Source organism: Camelus dromedarius, unplaced genomic scaffold, assembly GCF_036321535.1.
Source record: "Camelus dromedarius isolate mCamDro1 unplaced genomic scaffold, mCamDro1.pat HAP1_SCAFFOLD_176, whole genome shotgun sequence".
Lineage (NCBI taxonomy): Eukaryota > Metazoa > Chordata > Mammalia > Artiodactyla > Camelidae > Camelus > Camelus dromedarius.
In genome coordinates this window covers 155,121-176,222 of record NW_026989746.1, presented here as the reverse complement: position 1 = coordinate 176,222, position 21,102 = coordinate 155,121, and the positions used below count along the sequence as shown (strand labels likewise).

Below are 21,102 nucleotides of genomic sequence, written 5' to 3'. Positions count from 1 at the left end.
GAAAGCCACGTCAATGGCTTGTCATTGATTTCTGCCTTACAGATTTAGGTAATTTCTTTTCTCTTTAAAATTCTTAAAATACCTTTAGATTCTTATATCTGTTAGGAGATGATCTTCCTCATTTGTCTGATTGAGCCATTGGGGACCTAAGAGTTTTTAGTCTCTTGAAGGATCAGATAGGGAGAAAAGATAACTGTATCAAGTCTGCTTACATAGGTATAATTTATCAAATTTCTGTGATTTATAACTAGCTTAAAAGGAAGAGTTTATGTCTGGGAAACAGGTTAAAAGCCAGTAGTAGTTCAAACAACATCAAAAATTATAACCATATTCATCAGTTTACTTAGTCCCACATAACTAATTCTTTTAATCAGAGTTTTCATTAGATATTTAAAATTTCTTACCCAGTTTAGTTCAGTGCTATAGTTTGACATTTATTAGAAATCAGTAAATCTCCTTGAAGAGAAAGCATTTTCAAAATCATTAGATGAAAACAATTAAAAGTCTATAAAAGACAAAGATTTAAAAGCATGCTTAAACACCGTTATAGTATAATCGATAAAGAAACCTGGTCACTATACCCAGAATTATCACTGGTAACATTTCAGATATACCAGAATTTTAGGGAGACCATATAATTATTAGAATATCTATATTAATAATATTTTCTCATACAATATAACCTTAGAAGATTTATTATTCATTTGACAATATCATGTTATTTAACATGCCAATTGAAACTTACTGTTTTAAAATCTCTCTTTGGGATGTTTCAGGGGCCATCTGTAACTTCCCAAACTTAACTGGAGATTAAAAGAACTTTAATTAGAAATTGATATCTGGGGATCTTTTTAAAAGATTTCAGAACACTTGGTCAGATAAACATATAGGTCACTGTAAAGCAGTACTTATTCATTAACAAGAAAATACGTCAAAGGTAAAGGCAGAACAGATCAGTTAAGTGGTATAAGAAGGTTTACAATCTGTTGCTGAAGGTGGATTAACATTTCAAAAAACATGTTTCCTCTTAACAGCGAGAAAACCAAATCTAGTCTTGTACCAACTTACTTCTAAGATTCATTTACTTTGCCCAAGTTGATTCTAAATTTAGCCAATTCCGACAACGTACGAAACTCTTTCCTTAGGGTACCTCTTCCACAAGCCTTCCACAGCTTTCTATTCTCATATTAGTGTGTCCCTTATTTTCTGTTCCATTCAGAAATAACCAGCTTCAGGACAAAGTCACCATTTTTCATTAACAAAATATAATTCCATTCTTATATCTTCCTTTACACATTTATCTTACTTTCCTAGGATACTTAGATCATTCCCTTAAAAATAGAGTCTATTTCAGGGTGGCACCAACCATTTATTAATATATCTAAACACCTTTAGTTTCTCTGTAAGAGTAAGTTAAATGTTAAGTAATTCATATTTCAATCTTATTTTATCTGAAAATGGCATAGCTATTAAATAAAATCCTATCATTTAACTTAATTTAGCACAACTCTAGAATTTAAAGATACCAAACATTTAGAGATTATGTTAAGCATACATTTTAAAAATATATTTTAAAAATTTACCCAAAGCTCTCATCTCATTTGCATTTAATTTACTTAAAATTTTACCACACCACATTACTGTTATTTTTTTCTTGACAAATCTTCACCAGATATAACAGAATCTTATTTGACTTTCATTAAACCTAGGTACAGTAAAGGTATTATACTTAATATTGATGACTTTAAAGATGTCTATATTAATTAGAACATACTTAAACTAAACAATATCAAATATTATCTTAATATTGAATTTTTCCAGTTCACGTGATGCTGAAAGTCAAATTGTTCAGTTTTTATTTTAAAAATACTTAATTTGTAAGCTCTTATTTTTTACGTCAATTAAGCAGAGCACTTTGACTTTGATTTTTTTTTTTTAGCTGTATAAATATCTCACATCTGTAATGTGTACGCAGGTTTATAAACAGACAAAAGCTAGAGATCTCATAGCTTCACTTTAAAAGTTACTTATAAGATAGGTATAATAATAGTTCTAGTAAGCTGAATTTGCTTGCTCAAATCACTAAGGCTTACTATTTATGAAACAGATATTTAAGATTTCTTGACAAAGTCTGAAGGACCCGTCAGAGTTCTGAGTTCTAAAATGCCAAAAATTTCTTGGCCCTAAGTTTTATCTCATTGAGCTAATTAGGCTCAGTCCTAGGTCACTGTTTCTGTATTTACATTTCTGGTCTGCAAGACAAAGACACACGCTTCCAGTTCCCCAGAGAACTGCTCTGTCACCCAGAACCAATTGTATCTCCTTAATTGGCATTTTTTTATCAATCAGGAGAGCTGTAAACAAAGAATTCAATGTTTTAAAACTTTAAGGTTTACTTTATCATGTCTTCCAAAGCTTGCATAAGGTATTTAGTGATGTCTTTTTTCCTTGAGTTATAAGTTAAACCCAGGGTAAACCTCTTATTATATTTTTTTTATTAGCCACTGTATATTAGTTTTTAGTTCTACGTTATATTGGATGGCTCATGTAACTCTATTGGTTTCCTTTACTTTGTTCAATTAATATTTTCTGAGGGACAGATATGTGCCCAGCCTTATAATACCAAGAAGGGGAAGCGTTTTTCCATTGAAACAGATCTATCCCACAACATAATTAAGCAAAAGGTTTATATAAAGACCATTTAAATATACCAATTTTATAAACATTTATCTCAAATTTTTTAAATCTTATACCTTTAATTTCTATATTTATTAGGTTTAATCAATAATTTTTATTTCTAGAAGGATTGCCAGAAACTTTTTTGTTGTTGTTGTTCATTGTATCTAATTTTATAGAAAAATCTCTAGGATGCCCAAGTTTCAGCCAAAGTGCTTAGGTCCTACTCAATTTTTAATTTGATTAATTGGTCTGTTGTCCCAATCATTAATCAAGTATATCAGTCTATATATACATATATTTTAAACTGTGGCAAATAAAATGGACTTGTTTGAACTTTAATGTTGGGGGACAGTAGGTGATCTCTTTGGCCCTTTTTTTTAACTTTACTAGTGTAGTATCAAAACCTTGTATCTATTCCAAAAATGTCCATTTTATTTATCTCATTCAAAATAACCATATAAAAATATTTATCCATTTGGGATAAGCCCTTATCTTTTTTTTTTCCGAAATTTTTACAATCCTTTTTCCAGTTATTCAATTTAATTACCAATAATTATTCTAAGTTTTTATTAACATCTCTAGAACCATTTATTGGAAAGGAAAAACACAAATGTAGCTTTTCAAAACAGTTTTTTTTTTTTTAACTAAGTTCTTAGGTTAACAATTAGATATATTTTTCTATCTTTAAACTTGATTTTAATAGGTACCAATTAAACAGCTGTTTATAATGAGATCTCTTTCAACTTTCACAAATTTAAAAGTTTTTCCAAATTAAAGGATCCATCATATGGCCATCAATTTATATATATATATATATATAGTGATTTTAAATGAATAAGATGAAGAGGCTTTTCCACATGAGAGTGGGGGTGTTGCCTAAATAAAATTCAAAGCTTTACTCTCCAAAAGCTAAAGGCCTTTGTGGTCCAGGCTGATGCAACAAAGTTTAAAATGGCAAAATATCTGAAAATTGGTACAAACAAAGAATTGCTTAGAATCCAATTTATTTACGTGGCCACCATATGTACGCAATACTTGTACCTTTTGTATGGCAGAGTCCAAGGTTTCCTTTAAAAAGAAAGTAAACATACATATACATACATAAACACACTTAAAAGACCCAGAGAAAGATAAAACGTTTACATTTCAAGGACACAGGAAGAGAAATCCAAGTTCCCCCTAAAGTGGATTTTGTTTTTATAAGTTCAGAATTCCAAAAAATGTTTCTATCAGGCCTGATTATTTACTTTCAGATTGAGATTTTCTTTTCTAATTCCCAATTAATGTTGTAAGTTTTGTATGTACATAAACCTGGCTGGGGTATTAATTGGAGGCTGGCAATCTGTCATTTCTTTTTCTTTTCTTTTCTTTTTTTTTTATTTTTTTTGAAAGTTCTATTCCCCATTGTAAGGTCGGGTACTCAGAATAAATTTGCTAGTAAGATTTCCCGCAGGGACAACTCTATGGCATGAAGTCTTTGTCTCTACCACTCCTGCAAGATTCTCTGTCACCCGAGAAAGCTGTTACCAGCCAGGAGGATGGTCCCATTTTTGGAGTTGAAAGGTTCCTCATAAGAGTTTTACTTTTATCCTGAAAAATTCAATGGATGTAACCAAATTGAGGAAAACATTAGACCAGCCTCTTACCTAACCACTCAGTCCTGAACCCAGTGTTTTCAACTTGGACCCACTCAGGACGTCTCCACTGGGTGAGTATTTTCCTAATAGGTTTCCACCAGCCCACTTCTGACGTCTCTTCAATGTGGGTATTTCCCGTTACCTTTCAACGAGGTCCCACCCAGTATGTCTCCACTGGGTGGGTAATTCCCCCCAGTCTCCTTCAACTGGAGGGCCAGGTACCTGGAAACACCGCCAAATAAAACTCAGGATTATCAACCAATATATGAGATCCGAGAACCAGGAGAGACTCACCCAAATTCATCTGGACTCCCCGAGGAGGCGGATGGTCACAAAGGGCCACTGCTGGTACAAAGGCCCCAGTTACTCGGAGAGTTCAGGTGGAGAAAGTCTGCTCTGGGTCCCTTCATGGTGTCCAAAACAGTTGACTGAAATACATGTGCCACCTAAAATTTAAGAGTTATGTTTTATTTGCGGGAGGACTCGAGCCGGGATGACAGCCTCTCAGATCTCTCTGAGGGACTGCTCCCAAGAGGTTTGGGATGAGCTAGGATATATAGGAGCTTTACAACAAAGACAAGCTTGTTGGAACAATAAAAGATTGCTTGTTATCTAAAGAAAGCCAGGTATCTCAAGTTCAATAATTTAGTGCTTTTCTATATTTGGGAGGAAGAAAATATTTTGGACTCACTGAATTCATTCTTTAGACAAGCACCTAGCTATCTAGGGCCAGTATCCTGTCCTTTCTTATACTGAGTCCCCTCAGAGGGCACCATTGTGAGTGGCTGCAGAGGCTGGGCTGCAGGCCTGTCCTCGCTGGGTGGTGGCGGCAGCCGCTGTTGACTTGGTTTCAGCATTCTTTGTTTACTGACATGGTTGCAGTATTTTCATTCAAATTGTAGTATTTTCGTTCATGGACTGATTATGGATAATCTGCAACCTTGGAAAGCAGCCGAGATGGAATTACTGCAGGTACCTTCTACTTTAATAAGCCGTGTGCAAACATAAACATGGAGGAAGCATACATTTGGATTTGGTGGTGTAGTGAAGGGTTTCTGCACATTACAGGAGAACACAATGCAGAATTCCTTAAGTCCACCATTCTTTTCTGTAGTGGTTTCTGAGAACAGTTTATGGTAATTAACCAACATTGACAAACGGTGGCACACATTGCATTTAAGAGCTGGCCGACTGCACACTTAGGTATTGGACAGGTGGAATTCATAGGCAAGTGATCAGGTGGCTGGGAGAGAGTTGGAGACAAGGCCTGGGCCCAGAATCCGGTTTAAATCGCCATTTCCTCACCATAGGGCCTTGGACTAGAATGTAAGCTCTCTTAACCTGTTGGTGAATCTGTGAAATGGGCATGATATTATTCTTTTCTTCCTGGGATTGTTGTAAGTTCTGAAGAGTATTGTAGCACCCATGAAGCACTTAACACACTGGCATTTAGCAGTGTTCACTGTGTGCGGCCGCCCCGCTTCGCGTGTGTCAGATCCGTAAAGGCAGCATTTGTCTGTTGAGGACGCACTGGTAGCCCCTTGGCTAGGTTATGAATTTGGTGATTTCCTTTAATCCTTGTAACTCTGTGTGCCATGGGCATTTATTTTCATGGACAGATGAGGAATCTCAGGGTAAAGAAGACTGTAATTTGCCCAAAGTCAGATCATAATTCTGGGTGCAGTGGCCTCGGTTCAGCATGTGCCCCAGGGCCTTCTGCCCTCTCCGTTCAGCACCAGAGCCAGATGTGGGGTCAGCTGTTTCCCAGCCCAGAATATCTGGCAGGCCGCAAGACACACTGGCCCTGCGCTGCTTGAGCAAAAACTCCGGGGGGAGGCTGTTATAAAAGGGATAAACATAAAAACAGATGACAGCAAACTGTGATCAGCTCTGAGAAGGAAAGGAACACACCTCGCAGTGCAGAGCTGCGAGCTTTCCCATCAGTGCTGCTCTGGGGGCGTTCATATCGGCTAAACAAACTCTGCTGCTGCACCAAGGCAGGAAGGCAGGGAGCGTGTGGCCAGGTAGACAGGGCCTTGTTATCATACTCATTCCCCATTAAACTGCAGCTGTCACGGGCAATTACCTAGTAAACAGCTGTCGGCAATAATCATCACGCACTTTTCTTGGTAGTTTTATTGGCCCCACCTTTGAGATGAGGTCATTGAAGCTGGGGAGTTTGCTGCATGCCCGTGATCACCTTGGAAATACCCCCACTGGTCTATCAACCTAGACTGGTGTGGCTGTCATGTCCCAGCCCTGTGAATGGCATCGTGTTGCTTCTCCCAAGTGGCCCAAATGACTGACATTGATATTCTTAATTCGTAGGAAATGGTATGTGACAATAGGTGAAAAAGGTAGTAAGAAATTGTTTGGAAAACTAGAACAAAATCCAATTCTTCCCCAGCTGGGGAAGCGCACCCAGTGTCACCCACCCTACTCACTGCCTGTCACCTCCTCCTTGCTGACTCCACGTTCAGAAGCCACTCTGAGCCTTTGAAGAACATTTTGCCTCATGACACTGTTGAATAGGACCTGCTAACCCTCTGTCCCTGGTTAACCCTCTCTTCAAAGCCATTTAAATTTTTTGCAGGCTCCTCCGCTCAGATGTAAGAAAAGACTCTTTAAACTTCTTGATGCAGCTCCTTAATGAAGATCTTGTGAAGGAAACCTAGTCAAAACCTGGGAGGTATGCACACAGTGACTGCAAACTCAGCACTTTGTGATGTTCAGTATCAGATTTGTGGGTGACTCAGGAAAGGCTTTTTTAAGGTAACAAGGGGAAAGTGAATGGGTGCAGGATGTGTGAGACTGAAACATCTCGGTCCCAGCCAGCAAGGCACCTGCGTTCAGGATGGTGGGTGGGGAGTGCAGAGTTGTCACAAAGAAAGAAGTGGTGGGATGGGAGGGAGGACAGTTAGGTACTTTACTGGGGAGGGAAACAGTGGGTTGAACATTTCCTGGTTGAACAAGAGGACTGTGACATGATGTGCTTGTATTTTGGAGAGAAGGGTTTTGTGGGGACAGGCCTAGGGAGAACGCTCTCTGGCTGGGGAGTCAGCACAACAGGGAAACACAGAGAACTGGGCAGACCCCAGGGCCCTTGCTGGGGAAGAGGCTGCCCGCCAATTCGAGCCCTGGGGGCTGCTTCTGTCCCTTAGCTGGGGCCTCAGAGCTCCGTTCACAACCCAGTCCTGTTGATACAAGAAAAAAAAACGTGACGCATGAGAAGGGCTGTGTCTCAGGCTTTGGATGAGCCCCTGGGATGTGCCCCACCAGATTTTGTTCCTTGGCTTCATGCAGTAAAGAATTCAAGAGCAAGCCAGTGTTGAGTAAAGGTATATTTATTCAGAGAGATACATTGAAAGGCAAGAGAAACTTCACGAGTTGTGGGGGTTTGATGCTCAGATTAAAAGTAGGTACACACTCCACATAGTGTGGGCCTTCTCTGAAGAGGGAGAGAGAGTGGTGACCCCGAGGTGGTGTTGTGTTGCTCTTTTTTCTTGGGCTTGGTGGTTTCATATGCTAATAAGTAGAAGGATCAGCCTTAGGGCAAGGGGCTTGTATTCCCAGAGAGTTGACCATTTCCCACCCTTTGACATTTTGTGGCTAGCCTTGGGACTGCCATGGTGCCTGGGGCATGTTATTCACCATGTTACTATTACAGTGGGTGCATAATGAAGCTCAAGATCTGCTAGAAGTTAAATCTCTTCATCCTGTGCCTCAAGGCCTATTGGGGGTTGAATCCTTCACCATTATGATGTTAATTGTTGTGGCCTTCCTTGAATGAATGTGCTCTGCCCCCTTCCATCCTATCTCACTGTGATGACACAGAGAGAACAAAGGCCGGGCCCTGCCTGTGCTCCTGCATTTAACAGAGGGAGGTGAGGTGTGGGCTTATGGTGACTCTGAGTGGTGAGAAGGATGTTTCAGATTTTCCCACGTGAGACATGGGGACCTGCCAGCAGCCACTGCAGAACTATCTCACGGGCATCGTCGCTTGTGTTGTTATGGAAACAACAGGCCAGCCAAGAAACAAGCACCACACAGAGGGTTGGAGTACTGAGATTTATTACCCCGGCGGGCTCAGAGGGGCTTCTGTTCCGAAGCTCTGAGCACCTCCAAGACCTGCACGTGAGGTTTTATAGGTTTAATTACAAGTATGGGGCTATTAGCCAATAAGGCTCCAACAACAAAAAGCAAGGAATCAGTACACTGAAGCTTATCAATTTGGAACAGGTCACATTACTGACAATTGTTGACATCGGATTTACGAGTTAGCCCAGCAAAACTTAGATCAGTAAACGGACACTTATCACACTTAGATTTGTGACTTAGCTTGTTAGCCCAGCTGGGCTTTTCCTTCACAGTGTCACTCATCTTTTCTGTTTTTCTTTTTTTTTTTTAAGTATTTAATCCAAATTTAATATCAGGATTCTTTGGGAAAGAAATTTCTCTTTTTCTTTTCTTTGGGGCTCTTTGTGGGGGTAGGTAATTAGGTGTATTTATCTGTTAGTGGAGGCCCTGGTGTTCGAACCCAGGACCCTGTGCACGCTAAGCACACGCTGTACCGCCCTCCCCATCATCTTTTTCTTTTTGCTTTATCTGTCAAGAATCTTACACCTGAATTTCTAGTCGGCCTTTAACACTTGCCCTGACTTCATGGAATCCATTTTTATGACTTTACCTCCCACTGGTTTCATTTAAGTATTGAATCTCCATTTTCTCTTCACTCTCAGTTTTGCCTTTTTGTTGTTATGGTTGTTAAGCTGTGTTTAAAAAAATTGTTTAATTTCTCTTTTAGCAGGAGGCTAAAAGTAAATAAATATGTAAACAAACAGCACACTTAAATGCTTTTATACATTCTAAGCTGTTTAGTAGTTACTTAAAAACTGAATTGAATATTAAAGTGATAACATTTTTAAATTATTTTTTAATTTTTTACAAAGATATAGCTGATTTAAAATATGATATATTTCAGGTGTACAATAGATGCTCCATTTATAGTTACTGTAAAACATTGGCTGTATTCCCTGCGTTGTAAGATACATCCCTGTAGCATGTTTACATTATATGTTGCAGTTTGTATAAGAAAGTTGGGTAATGCAGAGTCTGGAATGTGGCTGTGTCTGACCCAGGTTCACGCTCACCCTGCCTGTCAGAGCTCAGGCCCTCACTCCTGTATGCAGGAGAGCGAGTGGAGGTAGCTCTCATCAGCGCTGGTACCAACGTCTGAGTGGCAGTGAAAGCAGTGACTGTGTGTGGACGTGCAAAGTGTTGTTTCAAGAGCTTTACATGCATTTTTGCATTTAATAATTAAAGCCCTCCTGTGAGGAAGCGTTTTATGATTTTAATGAATAAAACTTTTTTTTGATATTGATAGACTTCAAACCTCCGGAAAATTTACAGAAATAGTACAATAAACACTCAGATACAGTTCACCTTAAAGGGCACTATTTGGCCTTTTGTGTCTGGCTTATTTTAGCATAAAGTTTGAAGGTTAATCCATGTTGTAGCCTGAATCAGTACTTTATTCTTTTAGTTTGATAATATCCTTTTTCTTTTTTTTCGTTTTTGGTCTATTTAAAAACATTTTCATTGAAGTCTAGTCAGTTTATAATGTGTCAGTTTCTTTTGCACAGCACAACACTTCAGTTAAAGAAGAACATACCTGTATTCATTTTCATATTCTTTTTAAACATAAGTTACTATAAGATAATAAATATATTCTCCTGTGCTATACAGTATAAACTTGCTGTTTATTCTATACATACTCTGTATCTGCAAATCTTGAACTCCCAATATATTCCTTCACACACCCTCTCCTCTCTGGTAACCATAGTTTGGTTTCTATGTCTCTGTGTCTGTTTCTGTTCTGTAGATAAGTTTATCTTTTTGTTTCTTTGCTTTATTTTTTGTTTTTTGTTTTTTTGTTTGTTTGTTTGTTTTAGATTCCACATGTGAGCGATCTCATATGGTATTTTTCTTTCTCTTTCGGGCTTACTTCACTTAGAATGACATTCTCCAGGTCCATTCATGTTGCTGCAAATGGCATTATTTTATTTTTTTTTTATGGGTGAATAGTAATCTATTGTACAAATACACTACAAACTCTTTATCCAGTCATCTGTCAGTGGACATTTAGGTTGTTTCCATGTCTTGCTATTGTAAATAGTGCTGCTCTGAATGTTGGGGTGTAGGTGTCTTTTTGAATTACGGATCCTTCTGGATATACGCCCAGGAGTGGGATTGCTGGGTCATATGAGAGGTCAATTTTTAGTCTTTTGAGGAACCTCTATACTGTTTTCCACAATGGCTCCACCAAACTTCATTCCCACCACAGTGTAGGAGGGTTCCCAATTCCCCGCAGCCTCTCCAGCATTTACTGTCTGTGAACTTCTGAATGATGGCTATTCTGACTGGTGAGAGTTGATACTTGATTGCAGTTTTGATTTGCATTTCTCTGATAATGATATTGAGCATTTTTTCATGTGCCTATTGGTCAATTGTATGTCTTCATTGGAGAAATGTTTCTTTAGGACTTCTGACCATTTTTGGATTGAATTGTTTGTTTTTCTTTCTTATGAAGTGTAAAAGCTGTTTACATATTCTGGGAATTAAGCCCTTGTCAGTCTCATTTATTGCAACTATTTTCTCCCATTCCATAGATTGTCTTTTTGTTTTGCTTATTGTTTCCTTTTCTTTGCTAAAGCTTGCAAGTTTAATTAAATCCCACTTGTATATTTTTGCTTGTATTTCTATTGCTTGAGTAGACTGCTCTAGGAAAACATTGTTGAGATGGATGTCAGATGTTTTGCCTATGTTTTCTTCTAAGAGGTTTATAGTGTCTTGACTACATGTTTAAGTCTTTAAGCCATTTTGAATTCATTTTTGTGTATGCTGTGAGGGAGTAGTCTAACTTCATTCATTTACATGCAGCTGTCCAGTTTTCCCTACATCATTTGCTGAAGAGGCTGTCTTTACTCCATTGTATGTTCTCACCTCCTTTGTCAAAGATTCAATGACCAAAAATTTGTGGGCCTATTCTTGGTAATTTTGTTTATCCATTCATTGATGGATGGATATTGTTTGTAACCTTTGGCTACTCTGAATGAGACTGCCATGAATATTGATGTGCAAGTTTTTGTGAGAATATGTTTTCATTCTGTTGGCTGTAGAGTTGGCCCTCCATATCTGTAGTTTCCACTTCAAGGATCCAGATGGCTGGTTGTAAAGGGACTTGAACATCCTTGGATTATGGTATCCAGGGTGGGGGGTTCCTGAAACGAACCCCCCGAGGATACTGAGGGATGACTCTATATGTAGGAGTGGAATTGCTGAGCCATATATTTCTAACCTTTTGAGGAAACACCAGGCTTTTCCAAAGAAGCTGCACCATTGCTCCTTTCCAACCGCTGCATATTGAGGGTTCCCATTTCTCTGCCTCCTGACCGACACTTGTTATTGTCCATGTTTTGATTATAACCATCCTAGTGAGTGTAAAATCAGATATCATTTTGATTTTGATTTCGCAAGTGATGCTGAGCATCTTTTCATATGCTTATTGGCCAATTGTTTATCTATTTAAATACTTGGCATATTTAAAAATTGGGTCGATTTTCTTTGTATTGGTCAGTTGTAAGCATTTGTTTTATATCCTGGATACTAGTCTCTTATTAGATATATGCTTTGCAAAATTTTTCTCCTATTCAGCAGATTGTCGTTTCACTTTACTTTTTTTAAACATTAAAACAATTTCTTTCTAGGGGAGGTAATTAGATTTATTCATTTTATTTTTCTTGCTAAGCACGCACTCTATCACTTGAGCTACCCCCTTCCCCTTTCATTTCACTTTCTTGATGATGTCCTTTGTAACAAATGGTTTTAATTTTGATGAAGTCCATTTTATCTTTCTTGTTTTTCACTTGTGCTCTTGGTATTGTATCTAGGAAGCCATAGCCTATCCTAGGACCACAAAGATTTAAACTATGTCTTCTTTTAGAAAATTTATACATTTAGTTTTTACGTTTCTGTCTGTGATCCATTTTGAATTAATATTTTATTTGTTATATAAAATACGGGGGTCCAGATTCCAGATTCATTCTTTTGCCTTCAGATACCCAGGTGTCTCTGCACCATTTGTTGAATAGACTATTCTTTCAATGGAGTTTTGTTGGCACATTTCTGGAAAAATGACTGTAAATGTAAGTTTCCCCCCTGGATTTTTTATTGTTTCTCATAGATTTATGCATCCAAACTTATGCCAGTACCATAATGACTTGAGTACTATAGATTTGTAGTAACCATTGAGTGAGTCCTCCAACTTTGCTCTTCTTTTTCAAGATTGTTTTGGCTGACCTGGGTCCCTTGCACTTCCATATGAATTTTGGCATCAGTTCTTCAATTTTTGCAAAGAAGTCAGCTGGAATTTTGATAGGGATTCCATTAAATTTGTAGATCACTTTCGGGAGTCTTAACATTTTTAATAATATTGTCTACCATTCCATGAACATGGGATGCCTTCCATATATGTAGATGTTTTAATTTTTTTTTGGTGATACTTCAAAATGTTCAATGTGCAAATCTTGTAAAATTTTCTTAAATGTATCTCTCATTTTATTTTTAATGCTGTTGTAGTTGGAAAGGCTGAGCTTCCTAAGGGTGGGAGTATATATCAATTTATTTATTTCTAGGATTCCTACACAGCAAATACCCTAGATTTATATTTGCTACATAAATCTATCCACAATTCTTCCCACCCCCGTGTCATAAGAAACCAAGACCCAGGTTAAGCTACCTGAACACTTATGTGGAAGTGAGAAGTGAGACCCTTGGGTGGGGCTTTGTGCAGACTTTACTGAAAGCTTATTCATTATGGCTTCATCTTAATTTCTTTTAAACAATCCTTTCAGTGTATATAGTCAGATACATTAAGAAAATGCCCTTTCGATGTGTGGAGGAGCTAAGACTATAATTTTCAAATAATTTCTAGTGAGAGTGTTGTACTTGAAACTAATTTGCATCAATTTGAAGATTTATGTTTCAGGAGCTTTGACTATATAATACCTGTCTTTATTCAATAACTACAACTAAATGCTCAAACAACATGTAAGAATTTGAGCAAACTGCCCCCGCCCCGTAGTGCTGGTTGGCTGCAGCTGTAACTGGAGTCAAGTCTTACCTATCCCAGTACGCTTGGGTGGATCTGCTCAAAGGGGTTCGTCCAATAGTTTGTCGGTAGTCTTTTGGACAAAGCCATAAAGCATTGATTTAAGGTTGCTGGAATGGAATCTATTTTATTAATATTAAGTAAGCACATATTGAGTGCTTACTGTATGTTGGGAATTGTCCCTCAGCCTAACATGAATATTATTCCGCTTAAAACCTCTCATATTTCCTTGTTATTCACACTTTACAGATAAGGAGTCTGAGTATTAGGTTTTCTCTCTTTTGGGGGGAGCTCATTATCAATGATGGGAAGTTGTAAGGAAAAAGATACTGATTCATCCAGAGAAAACATTTTTCTGAGAGTCAGCACTGAAGAGGTTGATCATTGTTTGAGTAAGACGAGCCCCGGGTTGTACGGAGTCAGCATCCCTGTCCTGGACACGGCACGTGTAGCACTGCGTGGTGGGTGAGGCGGCGCGGCCGGGCAGGGAACGCGGATGCCGGGCCGTTGGGCTGTGCTCAGGCCCGGTGGGGCTTTCTCCTAAGGGAAGTGGAACGTCATTGTCAGAATTTAAGTAGGGGAGAGGGGTGCTCTCGTAGATCACTTTTGTCTTGTAGAATGCTTAGAAACATTTAGAAGGCTCGGCAGGAGGTGATGTGATAAGTCAGAGTAGGGTGGCTATGAGGTGTAGCAGTGTTCAATTTTCAAATGGTTTTCAGTCCCAGGTTTGTGGCTCAGTAGCCGTGTCACTTTGGATGACGCACTCAAGGAAGTGAAACAATTTATCTTATTACTTGAAGCAGTGATATACCGACTTCCCAGGACTTCTGTGGAGATCCAGTGAGATAACGTGTGCACAATGTGCAGCGTGGTCCCCAGCACACAGTCAGTGCTGAGGGAGTGCCAGTGAGAACTTTGTAGGTGAGGTGTGGGTGGTGTGACTCATTGACTGAGGAAATTGGGCCCTGAAGGAGGGGTCCAGTCACATCTGTGAGTGATGGGACTGAGCTGGGAGAGGCAGAGGGTGGAGTTGGTGGTGCCCTTGAAACATCTAAGTGCAGTGCCACAATCACAGAGGAGGTCTAGGCCCGGGCTGTGCATTTTCCTATAATCTCAATCCCTGAGGACGCCGAGGTATTGATCATTGAACGTGAAGACATACTTACAGGACAAGTGAATAGTAGTATCATCTCTGTCATCAAAGCTCACGTCTCTTTATTCATCACTCACTTTGCTAATTGGGTACTTACAGAGCTCAATTCACCATCCTCACCTGGGCTCAGGCTCCACAGAAAAGATCTTGTGAGTCTCCCTCTTTTCCAGAAGAAAACACATTTAGCTGGTAGACTTCTCTACTTCGCCAGACTTAGAATTTTAGTTTGTTGATTTAATTCTGTTTTCTGTTGACCGTCTCCTGACAGGAGAGACATTTTACCTCATGGTCAGGTTTCAATTAGCTGTTACTGAGAACTGCTGATCTGATCCATAGTGTATTTTTTCTATTAACTTTGTAGAGTACTTATCATTTTTCTGTCTTTGCCCTTTAATTTTGTTTCCTCTTCAATGTTCTATCCTATTTGGGGCCTTATTTTATTTTTTAATTCAAAAATGTCTGTTAGCAGTTAAGAAAACAAAAGCAAATAAAAAATGCACATGATAGCTAGATTTAGAATATATCTAGTGTGTTTTCTGTCTCGGCAATGGAGGGTTCTAGAAACTCTTGAAAACCTTCATTACATAAGTTCCTTAAAATGCTGATTAAGAAATAAGACCTTCCTTCCTCATCTTTCAAGCTGCACAGCTAATTGTCAAGAAAGTGAGGGGAAATCCTCAGAAGCCAAGTCAACCAGAAAGCAGGGATTCTGGGAGATACACGAGCCTTAGAAGCCCTGGGGGCCAGTTGGCTCCTGAACTGAGTTTCAGTTGCCTTGACAGGAGGGCAGGAGGTGAGCCCCAGGCCTCTCACACTGGGAGTTGGATGGCTGTTCTTATGTAAGGCCAAGCACATCCTGAGAATCCTGCTTTATAAAAGGGTGAATTAGAAAGAAAAGTAAAAAAGCATTCCTCAAGGCAAGGAAGTAAGGAAAGTCAATTTTTTTGGAAGCGGGGAAAAATAACATATCCAATGTAAGTATTTAGTTTAAATCTGTTCTGGCATGAGACTGACAACAAACTCCTGGCAGAAAATCACAGCTCCTCCTGGAAAGAGAAGTTGTGTTTTGAATGAATCAGTGGGCAGCCATTTAGAAAAATGTCTCCAGAGTCTTCTGGATCAAGATACTGGACCCAAACACCTCCCTTCCATGGTCTCATTTAAATAACCAGAAAGGTTTTAAAGGAAAGAAGCCATAATCATAGTTCTATTTATTGACATTAATATATGCTAGGAATTCAGATGTGACTATGGAGTTGTCACCTCTTTTATGGACCTTACTTTCTATTTGACATAGTTGGGGAACTTGGTGGAGGGTGGTGTTAGACTGTTGCAATTAGCCAGGACAGGAGATTAAGAAAGCAGTGAAGGGCGGGTGACATTTTTAGCTGAGGACAGTCCTGTTCAGTTGGTTTGTAATTGCAGGCTCGTTGAGTTGTCACTGGAGGGAATTGATCTTATGGAGTTTGGACTTAACTCAGGCCTCTTCAGAATGGACAAGTGAACCTGGAGAAAGACAGTCAAATCTGTGCAGACATTAAAGTCCACGTGAACGTGCTGTATCCCTGAGCCAAAGATAGGACAAGTAGGCAGCACTTCTTGAGGACAGAGGAGTGGTTTTTAAGGTTCTCCAAGAATGAAGCCCAGGGAACCGGGATGGCCAGTTGTCAAACTGTGACGTTGCTCTTTGGACGGTGTACCCACCGAGGTTATTGGCCGTTAATAGGTTTCCATTTCTCTTTAATGCATGACAGGTGATGAGGACGTGGGCATACACTTTTGACACCTTGTCAAAGTGACTGGGTACCTGCCTAGAAGGGCGGGCACAGCTACGGCTGCGCCATACATCTTGCCGCCCATCCCGTTCCCCGGCTCCGTGATCACGGCAGAGTGGTTCCTTGTTGAGCTGTCCGTCTCCTGTGTGACATCGTAACCCAACAAATTACCGGAGCGTATTAGCTAGGCTTTGTTCTTTTCCATCCTTCCCTTCAAATGATGATGACTGATAATGGACCCAGTTACGTTTGCAGATGATTTACACGTAGTGCTGTCAATACAAACCTTGTAATCCCCACTGTGTGATCTAGAGAAGAAAGTTACATTCTTTCCAAATTGTTTTGATGCACTTATGTGGGAAAATGATGTACGTTTGAATATGTATTTCCTCTCTGAATAACCATGGCTACAGATGAATATTTGTAGACATGGAATGAGTTTACTGTATTTGAACTGTATGGTCCCCTAAATTCTCCCCAGCTTTTTAAAGTCATCACTGGAGTGCTACCTCCACAGTGTCCCAAAGCATCCACCACTGCCTGTTCTTCAGACACTGTGAGTTTCCAAGTTGGAGAAGGCTGCTGGCTGTTGAGGCATTCTCTGGCACATCTCTGGCTGGCTGATGTGAGCTTAGCACACAAGACTTGGCAGACAGTATCTAACCATGGTCACGTCCATTTCTGGAACACTCATGGAGGATTTTACACCTATGCTACTGGCATACGTTATTTCTTTTAGTTTTCAAAACAATCATAATTAGATTTTATCACCTGTATTAATAAGGAAACTGTCAAAGCGAGTGATGTGCAGACTTTGGACTGGAACACGGGTCTTTCTGATCCCTATCTCTGTTCCCTCCCCAGCCTATCCTTCGAAATGTCCAGGAGACTCTTCCTCAGTCTTGAGTTTCCCGCTGATGTTACCACTGTCTTTGTTTCTGGAGAGGAAAACAAGTCTAAACTTACTTTCCAGTTGGAAATGGAATGGAGAGTTAACGTTGGAAGCCGGGAGAGTCTGTCCTGTGATGAAGCGGTCTCTGAGCCACTTCCATGGGGACGTCACGTCACTGTCTGGGCCCCTTGCACAGCCTGTGCACAGGTGATAAGCCAGATGTGCTGAGCAGTCCTACCGGACAGGGAAGTGCTTGGAAATGAGTTTGGGTATTTGGTTTCATTACATATGTTCCTGAGGGCCTTGGCCTGGCACTTCAAATGGGACCACTCCCTGTCCCACAGACTCGTGCTCTGGGCCGGTGCAGACCTAACGTGGCCTCAGCCTGAGGCTCAGGGCCCGTGGTGATGAGGAGCATTTTAGTCCAGGGTCTGCCGGAGGCTCTGACAATTCTGGGCCATGGGAATTTGTCCAGGATGATAATAAATCCTCCCCGAGATTCAGATTTCCTTGCCTGTGAGCTGGGGTAGTAATAGTTTCTGAAATGATTGTAATGATTCAGTAACGGGCACAGCGTGTGCTGGCAGGTTGCTTGTGTTTAAGGAGCAGAAGTCGCAGTCACTCTGTCAGCCTCTCACTGTGTGCTCTGTGCTTTGAGAGGTTGTGTGTTTGGTGAAAGTCCCGCCCAAACCCTAGGGTGTAGATGAACTGTTGTTCCTTTACTTTCCCGTCCTTTTCCTCTTTCCCTTCTCTGTGTCCCATGTTTAGGTAGCAGATTCCTCTGTTTCAGGGAATACGGAACTTTCTAGTAAAAGGAGAGGCGGAACGCGGAAAGGTGGGGCCCAGAGGGGGTCTGGAGCATCCGCACAGCGCTGCTTCCCTGCATTTCTGCATCCGGTCCCATCAGTGCATGAAGTCAGCCTTCCTCTTCCTTCCTGTGTCGTTCGGTCTCTGTTTTAAGGGAAAATTTTTTACGGGTCTTTTTTCCATTACATGTTTCGTTCAGATGCTTGTTGCTTTTCTCCCTGTGCTTCAGCATTCCTAGGAGAGAATTCAGCAGTGCAGCATCCTCTCCGAGCTCTATGAGTTGATCGGCTTCCACCGCAAGTCCGCCTTCTTCAAGCGGGTGGCCCCCGTGCAGCGCGCGGCCCCCGGCATCCCGGAGCCTGGCGGGAAGGTCTTCTCCCGACTCCTTCTGCAGACGCTTCCTGGCTACAGTCTGTCGCGGGATCTGCAGGACTTCAGCAAAGGTGTTGGAACTAAAACATTGCTTCAGTCCCATTAACCATGCCTGGTTTGGGCCCTGCTGTCCTGTCTCATCAGGGTGAATTCTGATTCGTTTAGAATAGGGCTCAGCAGACTTTTTCTGTCAAGAGCTTGGGAGTAAATATTTCAGGGTCTGCAAACCTCCTGATCTCTGGTGCAGCTGCTCAGCTCTGCTGTTCAGACGCCAGAGCATCCGGACATTCCACACACCCACAGAGCTTTATTAACAGCGGTGTCTGGGGCTGGATTCAGTGTATGAACTGCAGTTTGTCCCCACAGCCTCCTCACTATTGACGCCTGCACCAGAGCATGCATTTGCGACAATGGGTGAACCTGCACTGACACGTCATCATCACCCAGAGCCCAGACTTAACACTAGGATTTACACTTGGTGGTGTGCACTCTGTGGGTTTGGACATATGTGCAATGACATGTATCCACCGTCACAGCATCATACAGAGTAGTCTGTCTTAGTGACCTTAAAATGCTCTGTGCTGCACCTCATTCATTGCTCCTTCCCCTCTAGCCTCTGACAGCCACTGATCTTTTAGTCTCTGTGGTTTTCCCTTTCCCAGAACACCATACAGTTGGAATCAGACAGTTGCGGAACCTTCCCAGATTGGCTTCTTTCACTTAGTAATATGCATTTAAGGTTCCTCCATGTCTTTCCATGCCTTGATAACTCATTTCATTTTAGCACCAAATAATAGTCCATTTTCTGGCTGGACCACAGTTAATCCATTCACCTACTGAAGAACAGCTTAGTTGCTTCTGAGTTCTGGTGATTATGAATAAAGCTGCTATTAACATCTGTATGCAGTTTTGTGTGTGGACATAAGTTTCCATTTCGTCGAGTAAACACCAAGGAGCACAGTTGCCGGATCATGTGTTAGGAGTACGTTTAGTTTTGTAAAAAATTGCCAGACCGTCTTCCAAAGTATCTGGGCCATTTTACATTCCCACCAGCAATGCATGAGAATTCCTTATGCTCCACATCCTCACCAGCATTTGGTGCTGTCAGTGTTCAGAGTTTTGGCAGTTCTGACAGGTGTGCAGTGGTACCTCGCTGTTTCAGTCTGCATCCCCTTGATGACAGATGCTGTGGAGCATCTTTCCATAGACTTCTTTGGCATCTAGATTTTTTCTTTGATGAGATCTGTGTCAGGAATTTTGCTCATTTTTTAATCAGGTTGTTCATCCTTCTTGTTGAGTTTAAAGAGATTTTGGTATATTCTGGATATCAGCCCTTTATCAATGTGTCCCTGCCCTTCACCTGCAGCACCGGAGTTGTCCTTTGGGTCTCAGTGGAGTGTCAGCTCTTCAAAGAGGTTCCCTGTCTTCCCTCAGCCTAAATACTGTCCTTGTATTTTTCACTTTCATTGACTCATTTTGTTCTTTTTAAATAGCATTTCCCATAATTTGTAATTATATTAAAAAAAAGGGCAATGATTGAACACCACCTCCCCACCAGGCTGTGTGCCCTGTGAGAGCAGAGGCCCTGTCCCCACTCACCATTTCCCATGACAGCACATGGCACATGTCCATGTAAAAGTGTGTAACGTGGGGCCAAACCTGATGAGCAGCTATGATGACATGTGTTGTCTACCATTTATTGAATAGACTTTGTTTCTGATGTAAATTATTAAATCACATGAATTAAACTTGTTTGTTTTGAAAAATAAAACAACAAAGCCCACCTCCATTTGATTGGTACTTTCTACTTAGCCTTCTGACACAGGAGGGGATGTTCACAATCATTTTCTGGAGGAAGTTGGGGAGGTAAAGTAAGAGAGTGAGATCAAATAAAGTAAAAATGATAACTATCAGTTGGCTTTATTTTCACTAAGACATAAAAGTTACTTTAAACCCTATCTCAGCTGTTGTTCTGTTGTTTTAAACATTTCTCATAGAATTAAATGGAAGCCCACTAAACCCTGAAAGGGAAATTGTGTGCTCAGGTCCTGAAAATTGTTTATGTCTATTTCTTGAAATGCACATTTTCCCTGCTGGTTAAAGAAATTCGAGGCGGGAACACAGCCGTGCGCTGTATGTCTGCCGGCTTCACGGGCTGCTCACTGTCATTTTCATTTTCTTGTGTTGCAGTTTATGAAGGTTTTCCCATGAGATATATTGCTCAGCCTTTTCCTGAATGAAGGATTGAATTTTCCACAGGAAATCTTATGAAAGAGAATGACAAGGCACATGGGTTTCCCAAAAAGGAATACTTGATGTAATAAACTCTCACTATGGTGAACCTTTTTTAATACAAGCCAGTTGAAAATTTTATCACTAGGTCATAGGCCACAAATCTGTCTTAAGAATAAAAAGATTCAAATTTTATAGAAGAAGCAGTTTGAATCAAGTAGAAATTATGATTTGTACACTAGTTGGTGTTAGAAATTATACTCAGTCTTATCATAATTGCCTGTGGTAGGAACTGGATTATTATTTATTTATTAAAAAAAAATCCACTAGGTGCTATTTGCCCCATTCTTGATGCAGCAGTGCTGAGGTTAGTTAAGTTGGGCCAT

At 40.4% G+C, this 21,102-nt stretch overlaps 1 long non-coding RNA gene across 1 annotated transcript; it reads left to right on the top strand.

The window, feature by feature from the left end:
* Nucleotides 1-17,270: 17,270 nt before the first annotated feature.
* LOC135320515 (uncharacterized) lies at nucleotides 17,271-20,273 on the top strand. The gene is made up of 2 exons (XR_010379685.1): nucleotides 17,271-17,512; nucleotides 18,342-20,273. It is a non-coding gene; the product is annotated as an uncharacterized LOC135320515 (long non-coding RNA).
* Nucleotides 20,274-21,102: the final 829 nt, after the last annotated feature.